This window comes from Anser cygnoides, chromosome 12 (genome assembly GCF_040182565.1).
Source record: "Anser cygnoides isolate HZ-2024a breed goose chromosome 12, Taihu_goose_T2T_genome, whole genome shotgun sequence".
Lineage (NCBI taxonomy): Eukaryota > Metazoa > Chordata > Aves > Anseriformes > Anatidae > Anser > Anser cygnoides.
The window spans coordinates 3274461-3292597 of record NC_089884.1 but is presented as its reverse complement, the minus strand read 5'-3'; the positions used below and the strand labels follow the sequence as shown (position 1 = coordinate 3292597).

Genomic DNA, 18137 nt, shown 5'->3' with positions numbered 1-18137 from the left:
ATAAGAGGTCAGAGGAGCAAAGGGAGGAGAGGGCTATCTGTGACACAGCTGTTTTTGAAAACAGAAAGAAAAAAGGAGTTGGATGGTAATGCCGAGTCCCATACGCTGTATCCCACTGAAGCGTTTTTCAGGCTGGTGGAGTGGAACAAATGTACAGTCATATTTAAGGCATCAGACCACCTACATCTTAACAGATCCACAAATTGACGTTAATGAAGCCATTTATGTTAAAAAAATTTAAATTCAGCTGGAAAAATAGAAAGATTGCTGAAACACTGGCTCACTTGTTCAAACCAGCTTTCTAAAGCAGTATTTGATATGTTTGCTGGAGAAAAGAGCAGAAAGGACAAAGCTTTCTAAGGAAGATGTAGCTTGGGCAATACTTTTCTTCAGCATGTTTCTGACCGACAGTGGAAGACCTGAGGGTTGTATCAATGACAAATGTTTGCACATAAAAAAAGGAAACAGCAGCTTCTTTTTTTTTGGCAGAAAAATGAACATTTGGGCAGTGTAGAACCCTTTCAGATGAATTTATTGGAGATGAAAACTGCTAATGCAGCAAGACCTATTCACTGTAAATTAGTGATGCCTAAACTGGGAAGATATTGTGATTTCTTTTCTTTCTTTCTTTCTTTCTTTCTTTCTTTCTTTCTTTCTTTCTTTCTTTCTTTCTTTCTTTCTTTCTTTCTTTCTTTCTTTCTTTCTTTCTTTCTTTCTTTCTTTTCTTTCTTTTCTTTCTTTTCTTTCTTTCTTTCTTTCTTTCTTTCTTTCTTTCTTTCTTTTTTAAAGAGACACTTATAAGCTACCTGAACCTTCTATGGTTTTTGTCATATATTTAATTAGAAAATGAAAACTACTTTTAATTTTTTCTCCTGCGACTATTTCAGTTGCTCACTTTTTAAAAAGAAAGCATAGCAACTTCATTTATGAAGCAGGGAAAGGCGGAGGAGCTACCTACTTTTGCTACATTTTGCTCTCCCTTAAAGGATTGCAAGTTTTCTCCAAGGAAGTACGTAGTCAGTGATCGAGCCACATATGAAAAGAAAACAGTACATGTAACCCAGTCTGTGCATGAGTCAGAATGTTTTTTACACAGGTTAAGAACCTGCTCAGAATTATTTCTTTTCGCCTACCAATCCACGCTCAGCCATGTACATTTTGGATGTACATATGAGTCTTTCAAAGTCTTTCAAAGGTTGTCCTCAGTACTTAAGGATAGAGCAGAAAGCCAATATTGTCCATTCGAGGGCTATATTTGATGAATGCTCACAGAGACCTCTCTAGTGTTGCCATAAATATCCTGTTTGCTTTCTTTGTTTCTCTTTCATTTAGCTCCCTTGGTATCACCCAGACTATTGTTTCCAAAATGTTTTACTATATCCCTGCTGCTCCATTCAGAGGAGGAAACCAGGGAAATACATTTGCAGGGAGAAAGGTATATTTATTCAGCAATGAGTAACTTTTAAAAATAGTTAAATCAATTTAGAGCAAACTTTCAGCAGTGAACACTCACCTTTGGACAGGGATCAAGAATGGAAACTCTCAGACCAGAAGGAATTTGTGCAGGATGTAATGAGGAATAAAAAAATGTGAGTGGATCTGGGGGGTGCCAGGACCGAAATAACGCCAGGTCACCCCAAACTGCCAGGCAACACGCTGCCTTTTTCCCCTCTCACACAGCACACAGATGTATAACATTTCGCTGAGAGAGTGAAGTGCAAATTCAGGCACCCACAAGGATTAATTTACATGCCCATATGGGGAGCTGTGCTTCAACAAAGAGGCTCTACCCTGAAGTCCTTCAGTATGTCACATATATGCATAAGTCCAGATGCAGGCATTCAAGTGCCTGCAGAGTATTTCTTCTGGCAAGAGGTGCATGTGATATTGGGCTCATTAAGATTAAAAACATGAAATCAGATCCTCCTCCTTTTTTTCCTGCTCTGTTCTGTCTGTCTTTCTGCTGGGTGTCAGAAATGCAGATTTCATTAGTACAACTGCTGCCTGCAGCATCAGAGCGAGGCAGGGTTTATTTGTATCTTCCTTCTATTTTGTTTGTCTTTACGAGTTGTTGGCTTCCTCATTCAGAAGTTTCTGAAAAAGAGAAATTCTCCTAGCACTGATAAGCTTTTTTTTTTTTTTTTTTCTTTTGCGAAGCAGATGTTATGTTTCTTAGGACAGCACTGCTGACCTTTTTCCCATGCCTGTTCTCCTGTCTGAGGGTGTGTGGGATGCCAGCAGCTCTGCTGACCACTGGCCCGCATGCCTGGGGCTGCAGAGCCATTCCTCACCAAGGAGGCTTTGCATCAGCCTCCCTGACAAGCTGGGGAAATGCCTGCAAGCAGCTCCTCTCACCTCCTAAAAGCCAGGGTGTGAATTGCCAGCACATGCGGGACACCCCGCAGACTCTGGGGATGCTGAACTTCTGTTCTCCCACCACTATGGCCCTAAGTGCTCAGCAAATCCTTCCCATCCCCATTTTGGTGACAACTCCATTCCCCTGTTGGATGTTTTTCTCAGTCTCATGTGGTGCTTCGGATGTGCAGGTGGTGACACAAGACAAGTGGGTCACTCCTGGCTTCCTAGGGTGATGCATAATTTTTGGTGCATGCAGCAATATGGCTTTTAGGGTCAGCCTTGACACAGGCAGCCAAGAACAGAGATGAGACTTGCAGACGGGAGGTGGGTGGTGGTTACACTGCCCCAAGCATTGTAGCTGCTCAGGAGAATTGCTGCCAAAGGTCTCAGCATCTACAGGGGAGAGCCAGCAGTTTCCATAGTGCCAAAATGTGCAACGTGCTCCACACACAGCTACAGCTGTGTCAGTCCGACATTTGTGCTCCTCATGGATAGATAGCACCTGCCTCCCAAGAGAAAAATCAGGGGGAATTTTAGATGCTTTTGTAGCGTTGCCTGCCTCATTAAGTTAAAGGACTCCTGGATCTGCCTTTGCTTCTGGGTATCCCATTCCCCTTGCCCAGCAGGTGCTGAGGTATGCTGAGTTAGGATGATATATTCTGTGGACAGGTGGAGGAGGGAATTGTTTCTTCAGACAAAAAAAAAAAAAAAAAAGTGGTTTGAAAGTTCATCCTCTACTACTATATAACCATATCAATGGATATCAGGGGTTACACATTTCTGGTTATATATAGTTTCTAAATTTGTTGTATGATTGCAAGCTTAGCTTGCACAGATGAGCATGCACAAATGAAAGATTTTTGTATCCAAATAGTTAATTACACATATCTGCACATCCTCATCTGTCCAGGATGGACAGGCTATGAAAGGATAAGGGTAACACTGCTTGGACAACTTCTGCCTCCAAATGCAAGGAACGTCTAAACCCACATCTTGTAAAATACGGTGCCACTATTGCATTTAGCAAGATGCCTCTCAAGAGAGGTGGCTCCTGGACATCTGAGTGCTTCTGCCCTGCCTAGGAGTGGGTGAAAGAGGGAGCAGAGAAAGAGCAAAAAAAGGGAAGAATTCAAGACAGTTTGGCCTTGGTGTTTTACAGTTTCAGAGCCCAGAGGCTGGGGCAGATAAGGGCCCACACCACGCAGAGGCAGCCCAGAAGGGGAAGCACCTCCATCAAATACCTTGGTCCCTGGCCCCAGCATCCCCAGCAAGGGAGGCCTTGGGAAGCTTTTGACTCTTCTGAAGAGTGAAGATTCCTCAAAGAGCTGGGTGGAGAAGGACCGTGCTGCTGCCGGCAGGTCAGATGGCCGAACAGGAGCATTTATGGCAGCAAGGTCCCTTGGACATCTTGGGCACCAGCAGGAGATGCCACCATGTCAGTGACCTAGCGTTCTAGACTGCAACAGGAAATTTAGCTCAGGATTCAGACCCCAGCAAGAAGCTTGTCAGATGCTCACTAGTGCCCATGTGTGGGGGAAAGGCTCCCACCCCAGAGGCTTCACCCCACTGGTGATAATCCTCCTGGAGAAACTATCTGCAAGACAAAACCCTACTTTTTTGGGTTGTTGTTGCTGTCAGTGGTTTGCAGTGAATTATGGGCAGTGTGGTGTGTTTACACACTGTGGCCGAGTAAAAATACATCTCTGTGCCCCCCTAAAAACCATCAACACTCTGAGGAGTCAGCAGATGAACTGGAGTGGTTAAACTCATTAACATTAGGTTAACTCCCATTGTGAAGCTCCTGGCTCAACATCAGAGAGCAATAAAACACCGAGTGCAACATGATGACTGTTCTGATCAGGAAATATGGGACATGTGTCATTACAGGGAACAAACAGGGCAGCAGAGGTGTCTGGCAGCAGTGCTGCCGAGTGTTCGTTGCCATCCACTCCCCCTCAATGTTCCTCTTATGCCCTTTATCAGCTTCCTCCGCCGCTGGGTGCAAACAAAGTCTGGCCCTTACCTGAGGGTCAGAGAGATGAGAGACAGTGTTACACAGGATATTCCCAGCATTTTCAATGCTTCCTTTGCGGTGCGTTATGAATGTCTGACTGACATGTCCGAGCGAAAGTGCTCCAGGTTCCCGCGGGACCCGTGTGGCTGTAAAACTCACAAACATAATAATAACAAAGTCATAAATTCTGACCTGTGGTACAGTCCGAGTCAAATAACAGCTCCCCAGCTGTGGAATATGTGCCCTTGTTGTGTGAAGGTGGCAGACCCGAGGGGAAAGTTCAGGTCGTATTTGTCAAGTTGTGTAGAGCCAGGACTGTTTAATGATCCAAAAGCAGCCAAAAACCCTGAGCAGCAGGACAGATGCCCGACGATGTTTTCAGCCTGTTATGATTTACCCATTATTTTGTAAGTGGGGAAGGCTTAAAAAAAAATAGGGACAGATGACAGAGCCAGGGAAACAAGTAGCTGAGATCCTATCATGAAAGATGGGTTTATCCCCTTCAAAACACCCAGGATCCTTTTACTTTAGAGCTTTACCCAATGATGAATACCTTCAGGACATGAGGACTGGATGCAGCCCAGAAGGAGAGGTGCAATATCCCATGACTATTCCTGCTCCTTTCTGCAGTGATATCTTTCTGCTTTCAACCTTGCAACCCCAAACCCTGAAAGACCTTAGGGAAAATCCAGGCCTTACAGAGAAGCAGGGAACTGTGCTGGGTGAATATTAAAGATGCCTGACAGAGCCATGAGCTAATTCAGATCCTTCCCAACAGAGCAGAAATGGAGTTTAACATGCAGAAACCCCCTGAGTAGCCCATGCCTGCCTTTGGGATGTGCTCAGAAGGGTTGGCAATAAGGAGGTGTGCAGAGAAGAGGCAAAGGAGAAAGCTTGTTAAGGTCAGCCATCCTCAGGAGTGGGATTTCCAGGGAAAAGGGTCTTGGGAGACTTCTTCTTCATCCCCCCATCTCCTCTGTCAGACTGGGATCGAGTCCACCTCAAGCTTCAGTGACACGCCGGAGTGGGCTGCTCGCCATCCGGAGAAGGAAGGACAAGATGATTTGTTTTTGTGTGTGTTTTTCTTTCCATGTCTGCTACTTGGAAGGAAACATGTCTGCTTTTAGAGAACAATGCTGCCCAGGGCCGTGGGAGTCAGTTACTGATGTGTGCGAATCCTAACCCGGACCCTGTTCCCAGGCCAGTGCTCGGCGGTGCTCAGCTGTGCGCTGTCCCCATGCGGCACGTTAAATGTTCAACGAGAGGGACCGGGGGTAATTCAGCACTACAGTCTCTTCCCCCCTTTATGGGGACATGGGTTTTCCTGAGCTGTTGTAAACAAGCATGTATCGGGGCCTCTTGAAGCCCCAAAAATCCCCACTCTCCAACCCATGACCTAACTTCCCACCTCTGATTTTTCCTCACTTCCCTACCTCAAATGCTTTCTCTTGACATTTCCTACAGCTTTTTCTTCTTTTCTTCCCCATCTCTACACCGATGGACTGATGGGGACAATATATAGTGATAGGACAGCTACCAAACATCTTCCTCTTCTACAACCAGGCACAGCAAAGCCAAATATCATCTTGAGACAATGCAGTGCTCTCCAAGGTTGTGAAATTCCTACCTTATCTCTGGTAATGACATCAAGAGTCACCTATCCCTATTCTCCAACACCCACCTTTGGAAGTAGGGAGGACTCTGCCTGGTTTTCAGCTCCTACCAGCCAAGTACCATTTTGTGCTGGTACTCTTCAGATGTCAGACTGTGAAGGGAAGCCATCTGGGATGCAACCTTTGTACTCCTCCTCTTGTGCAAAATCATGTTTTGAAGGATTCCCAGCTGGCTTTCCAAACAGCTCCTCTGGCTGCAAGTATTTGCCATAAACTAGGAAAGGCTCAGGTAGGCTCCGGTTTTCAGCTAAGTCTGAGCAATGCAGGATTGGGAGCAGGACATGTTTTAAAGGACTCATTACCAAGCACTATGAAATTGATATTATTAAGATGAGGGCAGCTTAACAAAACTGCAGAATTTTGCAGAGTTTAGACAACAGGCAAGAGCAGAACTGAGAAAATACATTCCAGCAACATGGACTAACCAGGTGTTTTACTTATTTTACAGCATTTATCCTTGCCTCTCAGCCCCACCATTGGCCATTGCTGTCTTTTGAGCCCAACTGTGCCCAAAGGTAGGGAAGGCTGTGGGGGGAATGCTGCTGTCTATCCCAGCAAAATAGAGTCTGGCTGTCCCCATTGGGATCCTTTAAGATGATCTTGAAGGTCTCCAGGTCACCTTTAATATAAACCATTGCACTGACACATCAGGGAGTGCTTGAACAAGGCCCCCTAACATCCACCCGTCCTGCTTTGGCGCACCTCTCCTGCCATCCGCCTGCCTGAGCCCAGCTAGTATGGGTTTGAATGGGAGCTTAGTTTTAAGGATAAACACATCCATCACAAAGCTGCTCGGCATACGCCAGTGCTGGCACTCTCACCCCCTCCCTGAAACCCCTTTTGAGGACTCTCAGTCCAGAGCCCGCATCTCCGCTCCAGCCTTTCCACTCTCCAACCTGCTTTTTCAGCACTCCCCAAGCCTAATCCCACAGTTTACCGGGAACGCTGAGAGACGCAGGAAAACAAGGGGCGCTTTAACCCATTTTCAAAGCCCTAATTCCCTCCCAGTTCGGTGTATTTAACTTGGGCACAGTTCTGAAACAAAAGGTATAGAGACTCCAAGTTGTTGGGCAGGGGGAGGGAAGAAAGTTGGTTTGATTTTGAGAGCCCTGGAAGATCATTAAAATTTCATAACAGGCAGAAAAAAAAGTTGTTTGCTTATAAGGTCTCTAGTGTTTAAAGAGCTAGAGACAAAACTGCCGAGCAGTATATTCCAGTTTATCCTGTGGAATAGGAAGGAATGGCCCCAGACGTAATTACAAGTAAGTAGTGCACTGAGAGAGGGGAAAAGCGCAGGAAATGTGATGTCTAAGAACTCTTTTTTTTTTCCTCTGGTGTTTAATCATTTTGCTGGGTGTACAGTAGGGATTGTTTGTTTGTGTTTTTCGTGATCTGCCTCCGTCGTAACATATTGGATTCTTTGATGGTGAATGTGCGGGATGGGAAGAATTTTTCTACAGCCGCTTCTGAAATTCAATGCAGTTTAAAGCAAAACCAGGGAACAAGGGTGAAATGTGAAGCTTGTTTTGTGAGTTTACAGAGCTGAAACCCAGGGTATGAAGTTTCAGTGGTGGTCTCACTACTTATTGACTTTTGAGTTTTATCCACTGAACAAGCAACATGAGAGAGATTTTGCAAAGCAGGGAAATGATATCTCATTAATATTCTACCTAGCAAAAAAAGAAAGAAATAATAACATTAGTGGTTATAAAGCAACAGGGAGATCATGATGAATGCTAGGCTGTGTATGAAAACTATACAAGCATGTATAGATTTCAAAAATATGTTCTATTTCTCTTCTTTAGCTTTACTTCCTAAAAATACATTAATATTAAAATGGAATTTAAAAGCACCGAATAACAACATTCGCAAAATATTTCTCAGAAACACGGAACTCTGGATCTGAAAAACAAAATCAGTCATAAATCACAGAACACATTAACAGTCACAATATAGAAATAGAACACTATAAAATATTCTTCTCGGTACAAAAAATCTGCAACAACCAATGCGTTAAAACAATGCAAACATGAGTAAAGGTATTATGTTACTGCAAAGGCTGCAGATATCAGTTCCATTTTAAAAACTCTTTAGAGTACTTTAAAAAAATCATCAATAGTGAAAATCTTGTTCTATGTTGCATCATATTTATTTATGAAAACAACAAAAAAAATGGATTATATTTTATTATTAACTTACTTTTATTTCTTTCATTTGTACAGACTTAATATGTTTAATGAAATGTTTGTTACAATAAAAGATACATATCTTAATTTTCTATTTTGCTTTACAAACAAACGACAACCCCTACATACAATTTCCTACAGTTAAAATGATTGTTAGGTAACCCTTGAGCTGGGTACAAAAGAAATACATTGAATTATGTATTTAAAAAGCATAATATTTTCTGGTAGTTTTAATGATTATAGCACAATATCATGCCTCTGTGTATATCAAATATACATGTTTCATGCTTGTAAGAACAACTTTATAATTAGGGTAAGAATTTTTAAAGGTGTATAGCTAAATTAGAAATGAAGTCCTATGATATAGTGTGGGATTTGTACTCCTAAAAACATGGTGATTCATTGGTAAAATTTTGCATTAAGTTAATCCTCTGTTTTGAAATATTCATCTCCCAAGAAGAATTAGTTGTTTTTAATTAGGATATAATTTTCTCTTTATTTTTGCATCTCCTTGCAATAGAACAGTTTCCCTACATTTCAACTATTACCTATGCAATTGCACAAATAAAACACAAAGAGTAGGTCTGTAGATTGTACACGTCTAAAATCTCATCGTTGTTTTAAGGAGTTTCCCAGATATGAGACTGATCCAAGTCATGTTGAAGTTAATGAGTCATTTCTATCTGCTCTAAAGGGATTTGGATCCGAACACCGGACTGCTTACAAACTGGAGTCTGTACTTTCATAAGAACATGAATTTTATCATTGTGTAAAATCAGGCATAGTTGCCCATGTAATAGTTTAGACTATAGTTGGAGAGTGTGGTCTGATAATGATATTTTCCTTCACGTACTCTGGACTTATCATTAGCTCTGTGGCTAACACAACTTGTGTCAGCTTATTTCTCACCCATGGGTTAACAAACGACGTGCTTTGGCATAGTGCTTTTCTAGCAGAACATAATGAGCTTTTTTACCCAGACTTTCTTTTTAGTATTTTTCAAAAACAGAGGAGGTTACTCATATAAGAGTTCAGTCCAAATTTTGGTAATTAGCTGGGTAGCCTCAAATCTTATTACATTTATTAGAAAATGGAGAATTCTGAGGGCTTATAGGAATTCTGGAGTCAATGGAGCTTCAAATGCTTTTTGCCTCCTTTTCTTTCTTGCTTCTATACTTTTTATTCCTTGCTGTTCCTTGCACGTGCCTTTTCACAAAGCTTTCATTCGGAGCGGGGAGAGGGTCTGAAAAGGGTTAGCTTAGACTAAACATAGTATGGAAACAAGGACTATGTTGTCACATCAGGTTTGCTCAACACTTCAAATCTGCCTTGGGTCTCCATGTCCTGCCATAATGCAAATGAGAGTGTTCTTGCTGGGAACATGTCATTCCCGTGAACATTAAATGCTGTCATGCAAGCCTCGTGGGAGCGAGCTGCAGCAAGTCCTCCTGATTTAAGAGCTATTACTGATGCTGCTATTATTACTTTACAGGGGTACAGCAGGGATTCACAACCTCAGTTCTCAACCTTTCCCTTATTTCTACATGGGAGGAAGCGAGGTGGCAAGGCTCCCAGCTAGACATATTTGTCATCCCAGTATGTAGGAATAATTGGAGCAAGGCTCCTGTTAGGGAGTTTCACTTGTGTAAAAGGAACCTTCAGATCATTTTTCAGACAGAAAGCTTTAAAGAAGTGACTACTTAAATAAATAAATATATAAATAAAGCCACTACCCTTTATCACCAGGTGACAATAGGGTTGTGGAGAATCAACGGGTGCACTTATTTGCATGTATGATAGATTATGTCATTTATGTGCACAGAAAGCTTCAGGGATTTGCAACCTGGACAGCTGGCGATACACAGGGATCCCACTCCTGATGTACAGATGGGAGCTGGCACAGATGCACTCCTTTCGCTGAGCTCCTGATGGCAAACTGTTCCAAACAGGCTGGAGGTGTTGGGGTGAACTGTGATGGACCGTTTCCAGGCATGAATCCAGCACCATGGAAATCCCACTACGTTCCCACCCCAGTACAGAAAACTTTGCTGGCTCGGAGATGCAGTTTGCTACCCCTCTGCTACAACACTTGTAAATAAAGACCCTTTTATCTACAGGTTTTCATATCCTGAAGAAAATGATCGCTGGCCATAACAAACATATCTTTCAGTAGTTCTGCTGAGGGCGCAACAGCCCAAGTCTTCAGCGTGGCATTGAAATGCATACTGCAGGCTAGGAGCCATAGATATGTCCTTATTCTTCCGTTTATCCTTTACACTTGATCCTGACCCAGTCAGTCATATGTTGTTCTTTCTGGAGGGCGGCAACTCAGAAAATGCCAAATCTCTGATTTATTTGTGGTTAAGAAAACGGCCCTTGCATGATCTGAAAGTCCCCTCCTTTTTATCACAGTACCTGCCAAAAACCTTAAACTCTCCAAAACCTTCCTCAGCCCTGGAGATGTTATTGGAGCTCCAGCACCCCTGGTAAGCCCCTTGTCCTTAAGCATGCGATGGAGAAGACAACGCCTGCCTTAGCACTGCCACTATCTGCAGCAGAGCCAGGACAGGGGGTGGGGCTGAAGCTGCTGAATGAGGTTGTAATAGATTGGAGAGCAGATGTAAAACCAATTCCTCCAAATTCCGTGGAGAGGCAGCCTGCCCTTTCGTACTCCCAGTGTAGTCTTTTCTCTTTGACAGTTTGCTGAAAGGACCTCCATTGTGTGTTACTTAACACACGTGTGAATTTATTGCAAGCTGATGCTTTCTGTTTTACATCTCAGTGGCACAACAGAAGAACAATTCACCCCAGATCTCTGACTCCACACTGCATCCAAACGTGGTAAAGCTCTGAAAGGCACTAATGCAGGAAGTCCCTGCTTGTCCTGGCCTGATCCTGAATGATACTGACACCCACTGACTTCTCCTTGTAACAGATGCTTAGGAAAAAGGAGAGAATTTGAATAAATAGTACAAAAAAGGAGGTTTATTTCCAAAACACAGCTTAAAATACCAGACACCACAGTGTTGGGTGGGGAAGATTGCATGCAGCATTAACCACATTCCTCGTGTGCAAGTCCGTTTGTCCTGAGTTTATTCCCCTACTGTTTGCCCAGTGGAGAATAAGGAGAAAGGGAAAGAATAAACCTTTCCCAGGGAGGAATAAAATTCAAATCTCAGCTTATCGAACTCAGTGGAGGAGCAAGGAGTGATGGGGCCTTGCAGACAGATGTTCCCCAGATATTTATCACACCTGTGCTGTTTTGGTGCCTTGGCACTGCCTGGCCAGGTCAGTGCAAACGGGGACATGCAGGGCACCCTGTCCCTCCTGTCCTCCCCACTGAGCAGTTGCTGAGCTGTGTTGTGCTATAGTGCAGGCTTTTTTCAGCTGGACAGCGGGCTATCCACCACAGGGCGTCCGTATCCTAATGCTTCCCTTGACCTTTACCTTGTTTAGCCCTTTTGCCATAATGAAATAATGTTCACAATGGCAAGAACACAAAATAGCTCATGATATGCCTCAAACTGTGAGAAAAGAGTATCCAATCCTCCCCAAACACAGACCTGCTCACTTCAAAGGCGGCAATATTTAGACAGTAATCAACATCGCGTTTTATTCCCTTTCCTGACCCAACGTGTATATTTGCTCAGCCACTCTTTCCACCCATCCAGAAAATCTGCCGTGTCCAAAACACATGTGGGGCTGAACAGAGGCTCCAGGCAATGCCGGGCAAAGCAGTCGCAGGGATAGTCCCAATGGCCCGACTGGTATAGGGCTGCAAGCCCTGCCACTCCACAGCACAAGATTTGCTCCAGGGTTGCTTTATTTATAGATATAACCCATAAAGCATTCTCCCACCTAAGTGAGAAACTTCCTTCTTGCCTTAGAGATGGTGAAATAGGAGCAAGCAAGATGGTGAAATGGGAGCAAACAACCAAATTACAGTCTCAAAGTGAGATCTATAACTCCCAGGAGGCAGAAGATACCCCTCGTGCCATCCCCATGCTGACTTCAATGTGTGATACATCTCAGAACAACTGACTATGGAGAACTAAGTGTCTTCAGTTCTCAGATACTGTGATAAATGTTTAATAAAGAATTGGATTAAAACCGAATGTTGCTTTTATTTTATTTTTTTCCTTAGGTCAGCATCTGCAGCTTCTCGTGCTGTTATTTATGAAACAGCTTTATTAACTTATTATGAAAGTGGGCATTTGTTTTGCAGTAAATTTAAGTTTCATAGTCAATGGATATTTTGTGGCCTGGGAAAAAGTAAACATAAACTGAAAAAGTCACTTATTCCTATTCTTGTTTTGGCCCAACGAGAATTAACATCAGATGTGTGAATGGTAAAATTCGTTGAAGGAAATGCATCTCCTTTGTTAGTGATTGTTAGCTAAAAACACCAGAACCTCAGATGATGTAATAGGCAGACGTCTGCAGACTTTAAGAACAATTGTAATTTATTTCCAGGAATACGAGGAAATTTCTTTCTACTCCTCTTCCCACATCACTCATCCTAGCAGAGAAAGATACTTTCCAAGGCATTTCAGCAGCCACTAATGCTGTAGATCTGTATGGGTCAATCCACTCGACAGATGGATTGGGATCTAACATCAATCCCAGGAAAAAAATGAAAAATCACAATATGAGAATGGAGACAGACTTATGAGAACACAGTGCTGATAGCAGTGAATTATTCAGGGGCTAAAGATGAAGGCTGACTGTGATGAGGTGCCAAAAATCCATCTGGAAGTGCATGGCTGGGTGATAAATATCGAGTAAGATTCAGAATAGGTAAATGTCAAGTGATATACATGGGAGAGTAGGGTTCTTATTTTACCTATCCTCTAAACTAACTATAATGATTGAGGAGTGTTAGAGCTATAATTAAGAAACCTGTAAAAATGATTATCCCATGAAACAGATTGTAGCTGTCGCAAAAGTGAATGTTAGAAATTATTAACAATATAGCAAAAACATGATGGTGTTATTTTATAAATATTTTATAAGTATTTATAAATCTCATCTCCACCTGAAATACCCCAAATCTTACAACTCCTAAAGGAACTAGTTAACCTGGATGAGGCTCAGAGGGTGAAAAGGATAGACAGGGACTTAGGAAGGCTTCCGTTTGAGAATGATTCCATCTACTAGGTTTCTTCGGCCAGAAAAGAGATGACTGAGAGGATAGATGGAGGACTCTGGAGTTATGAGTGACAAGGAGAGAATAGCAAGCAGCTGTTCACTGTTTTTTCTTCTAATACAAAAACTCAGAAGCATGAAATGAAGCTGGTAGCTGGCAGTTTAAACTGAGAACAAGCAATCCTTCCTGACACCATGCTTAGTCATATCGTGGAACTCCTTGCCACAGGATACTCAGAGTGCTAAAAGTTTACTGGATATATTCAGCAAAGAAAAAAACATCTGAGGTTTTTAAAATCCATCTGGGTTTTGTATTAAATAGAAAGACGCCACGTCTGGTTCAGAAAGTGCCTGAGCCAGAAACCACCGTAGGTTGGGCAAGTATTTTGGGGAAGTATCACTGTATAATTGACCTACATTTGTATTCTTTCCTGGGCTCTTGCTACTATTGCAGGTAGGAGGTTATTTGGCATGGACTTCCAGTCTGACCTGCTAAAGCAGTTCGTGTCTTCTTCTTGTGAGCCTAGTCTTCGAAGTGATAAGTAATTCCAGACAAATGTATTCCTTATGTTCTCTCTTAAATCTAATTGTAATGTTAACTATTAAGTCAGGTGACGACAGGCCAATGAGTAGTGGCCTCAGGTCTTCTCCTTTCCCAGTTCCTAGTTTCCTTTGCACTGGGTTAATACAACCCAGAGCAACTCACAGGTACATTAGGGGTATGTCCACATGGGTGGACATCAGCTCACTTTGCCAGTCTGAACACCACCTGCGTATGGCAGAGCAACCAAGAGACAGGGTGATTTAGCTAATGCACAGCAGGACACTAACAAGGTAAATGTGGCTTCTAGTCTGGCTCTGGGATTGCATATGCAATAGCTGGTTCTGTCTGGTCAAGCAGATGTGCCCAAATTTGCTCTTGTTGCAAAGCAGCTCTGACATGCTGGTGCACAGGCAGTTGGAGCTCTGAGTGTTTTAGCAGGGAGGAAAGCTAGTTTAGAAAACATTACTTTTGGCTCTAAACTAGCACATCTCCATAAAAGGTATTGACACTCTTATGGCCAGCTACTCCAAATTTAATTGCCTGGCCAGGCAGTTTAAAATAGCTACATCAGGTTCTGGGCAAATATATCTGTAATTTAGTGAAGCGTTTGATAGTCTCATAAAATCTTATTTGAAAGATTTAGTCGAACTGGCCTGGATGTAAGTACTTGTCTGTGGTCTCTGCATTGGCTGAAACACCATAACCAAAGATAAATTTTGACATGTCAGGTTTGAGGAGATGAGGGAGGTTCTGGTGGGGGAGGAACAGGAGTTAAGCCTCACTTTATTTAATGTCTTCATTAATTAACTGGAAGAAGAAGCAAACAAATCGCTCATTGTGTTTGCAGATGGATGGGAAACACTTGTGAAAAACATTGAAACTGAACTACTGGCAAGTAGTCCTCAATAACTCAGGCTAAATCATCTCCAGCAGAAAAAGTCCACATGCATGTAGGGGTAACTACATGTGACCACCAACAGGGCTGAACATTTGATCTCTGCTGGCTTTATGATATGGCAGCAGAAAACCTGTCACATATGAGGACTCCATAAAGAGAGATGAAGCTTAATTGACCAGAGAGAGAACAGTTTTCTTAAGTGTGGTAACGGTGATGCTCTAAATTCTTGAATGCTGTTCCACCCAGGGAATCTCAGTAAAGAAAGAGAGAGAGAGAGAGAGTAATAAAAATAATGAAGAGACAGAGGGACTGGTTTACAAGAAAAGATTAAAAGATCAAAATATGTATAAACTGGCTAAATTATGACTAAGAGAAGAAACGATAACTGTCTGTATGTATATGAGGGCTGTAAACTATTAAGAAAGGAAAATAATTTTTTTGATTAACATAAGCAGAAATTTAGGAGAAATCAAACAAAGAAAAATGTTGAATGAATAAAAGGAATTTTTCCTGATGTTAAACTTGATTAGACTTTTTAAATATTTTAATATAAATTGATCAGAAAAAAAAAAACACATGGAGATGTGAGAAAGCTGCTTGGATGCGAGTTATTAAAGATATCGGATTCTAATGCTTCCTGTAGCAAAGCAAGAAACAAGAACAATCGACAGCAAACTCAATGGAAAGGATTTGGCTCTCTTTGTTTTCTGTTGCAGGAGACCAATGATTTCAGAAAGTTCTGCCAATGAGCTTATTATTAAAAATGTAGTAAGCGCATCCAAAAAGCTCTCAGTCACAAATGAACATGGGTTTCTGAGGGCTTATGGCTGCACCATCCCTCCTTCCAGGGTTTGAAAATATTTCTCAGCAAACCCTGCCAGAGCGCGCTGCTCATGTGCTGTAATTGGGAGAACAGGAGGGCTGTGATAAAAGAGGAAAGCAGCGTGACTTACACACCCAGCACCAATACCAGGTGATGGAGGACGAGCTGGTCCAGGTCCAGGTTTCTTGAAGTGGCTTTCGACCAGAAATCCCAATGAGGTGCCCAAACGTGGGCACCAGTTCCCGTGTTGTCTTTGTGGTATGCCCAAACCACAGGTGGAGTCTATATGTACTGGGGTTTGTCCACATGACCATATGGCTTAACTTTCTAACTGGAAGCTGTTTGGAGCTGGCAGGAGGCAATAACATGGACTTCATACCTGGCACTGGGGCCCACATTCCTGCCACAAAACCACCTCCCTTACAGGAGGCAGGCAGCAAGTAGCTCTGTGCTACAGCAGGGGCTGCAGCCATGATCCTTGCAGGGTGTAAGACCATCTCATTGGGGTGTCCTTGGGGGTTTCTCTTCCAACAGGAGCCATGCAGCAGGTTGAAGGAGAGGTCTCTGACAAACCTCTTGAGCTATGATCTCACGTTGGCCATGAACAACTGAATGATGCTTCTTGATGCTGAGATGTTGAATAACTAAAAAGTGCTGAGCTTGCAGGTGGACAGATGAGATCTGGTGCTCCTCCGGGCACCAGGGCCTTTTCTTGCAGATGTCAGCAAGACTAAGATTTTATTTTGAGATCATTGAGCTCGTAGGTCCCCGACTGCTTCTCAAAATCATATCTTTGGTCTTAAATGACTTGATTTTCCAAATAACTTGAAGACTGAGCATTTCCATTGGTGTTTAAACAGGGAGGAAGGAAGCACTCAACACCTCTGTGAATCACCGCACAATTTATCGTTTATGATTTGAGTCACCCCATTACCTTCCTAGAGGCTGTGCTCTTAAGACAGGTCTTTATCAAAACCCTGGATTGCCATAAGCCAATCAAATAAATATTGGTAACTGGCATCAGTTCAATAATATGGGTTGTATCAAGACTCAGGATTTTCATATTTCAAAGAATGTTATGATTTTTAAAATCACAAACAGGAACGTATTTATGCACAGACTCATGCTGTGTGCTACATTATCCACTTAGACTCAAATTACAAAAATAAGCTGTAAACACTTTTGATGAAAGGACTGGACACTTTGTTTACACCCTGAAAATGGAGTTTTGTTTTAATGCCCAATTTCAGTTTGGGATTTAACCTTTCCCCTCTGCTTTACATATATTCTATGATTTCAGTCCAGCTTGCTATTTATTTATCTTTGTGCAGAAGGAAAAAAAAAAGGAAATCACTTTTTTATATATATATTAAAAAAAAAAAAAGATAAGTAAACACATTTATAAAACAGTGTTTGCAACTCTTAGCTAAACGAATACTACAAATCAGATTCTGTTTACCCTGGGAGTATTTTGTTTGGGGTCTTAGATGCTTCCTGTTTACCATGAATGTGTATTAGGTAAAAGTAAAATGAAAAACCTTTTACTTGTCAAGACATTAATTAAAGTTTAATTAGTTCCTGTTTGCACAGTGCTTTGAAGATGTGAAAGTGTTTTGGAAGTCCTGTGCATATTAAGGCCTGCGTTGGTTACTTCTGCAGCAGTTTTTGGCATTAGAAATATCCAATCTGGAATCGGGGCTTATTGCATCGTGCAGCTGGCTTGCTGTCTAATGCCTATCCGGGCTTGTGATGGTAACTCAGAAGAAACACGGGGATTGGCAGCTCCATAAAAGCCTTTTACATATATATATGTATATATATATATATATATATATTATATAATATATTTAAAGGCTGGAATCCACCCTTACTGGCCAGGGTTTTCCCACAAATTAAACCTTGCCTCAAGGCCACACAGTGCCAAAAGAAGTGAGTGTGATCACCATGTCTCTCCCTGAATGGCTCAAAGCATCCCAGCATGGATGAAATCTTCACCATGAGGTCCAGCTTCTTGGACACCTTATGCAAGACAGCCCATCCTAAAAGCACCTAAAATGGGGAAAAGATTTATTTTTTTTTTTTTTTGCATCCTTAGTGCCCTTTGCTCTCTGAGTATCCACACTGAAGGTTTTCCTTCAAAAATGGCTCACAGAGAGAAAGAGGCAAGCCGGAATTTGTCAGAAACATTGGCAAAATTATTTCCTCACTCTAGGAAGCCCAACTTTTAGTGGATTTTATTGTTCTTTGTAGGCACTGCAGCAAAAGAAAATGTTAAAGGAGAGCTTTGAAGCAAGGAAATAAGCTAGCTGGATGGATATTTATGGTAGAGTCTCCTCCCAGCTCTGAGAAACAGGGTGTGAGAAAGAAATGCAAGTGTTATGGTGGATGGTGCTGCTAACAGAAGAATGGTGCAGGGCTGGGTGCTTGTCATGGAAGGGGAGAAACAACCCCCTGGGTTGGATGGGGAGTCCAATAACAGAGTTTAACAAATGGGTG

The 18137-nt window shown here is 42.3% G+C and overlaps 1 long non-coding RNA gene across 1 annotated transcript in view; it reads left to right on the top strand.

The window, feature by feature from the left end:
• The first annotated feature begins 7109 nt into the window (after positions 1-7109).
• The window catches only part of LOC136791804 (uncharacterized), a 34531-nt gene continuing 23503 nt past the window's right edge, over positions 7110-18137 (top strand). Inside the window, exon 1 of the long non-coding RNA XR_010834598.1 lies at positions 7110-7307. This is a non-coding gene — a long non-coding RNA (uncharacterized lncRNA). The remainder of the gene's footprint in view (positions 7308-18137) is intronic.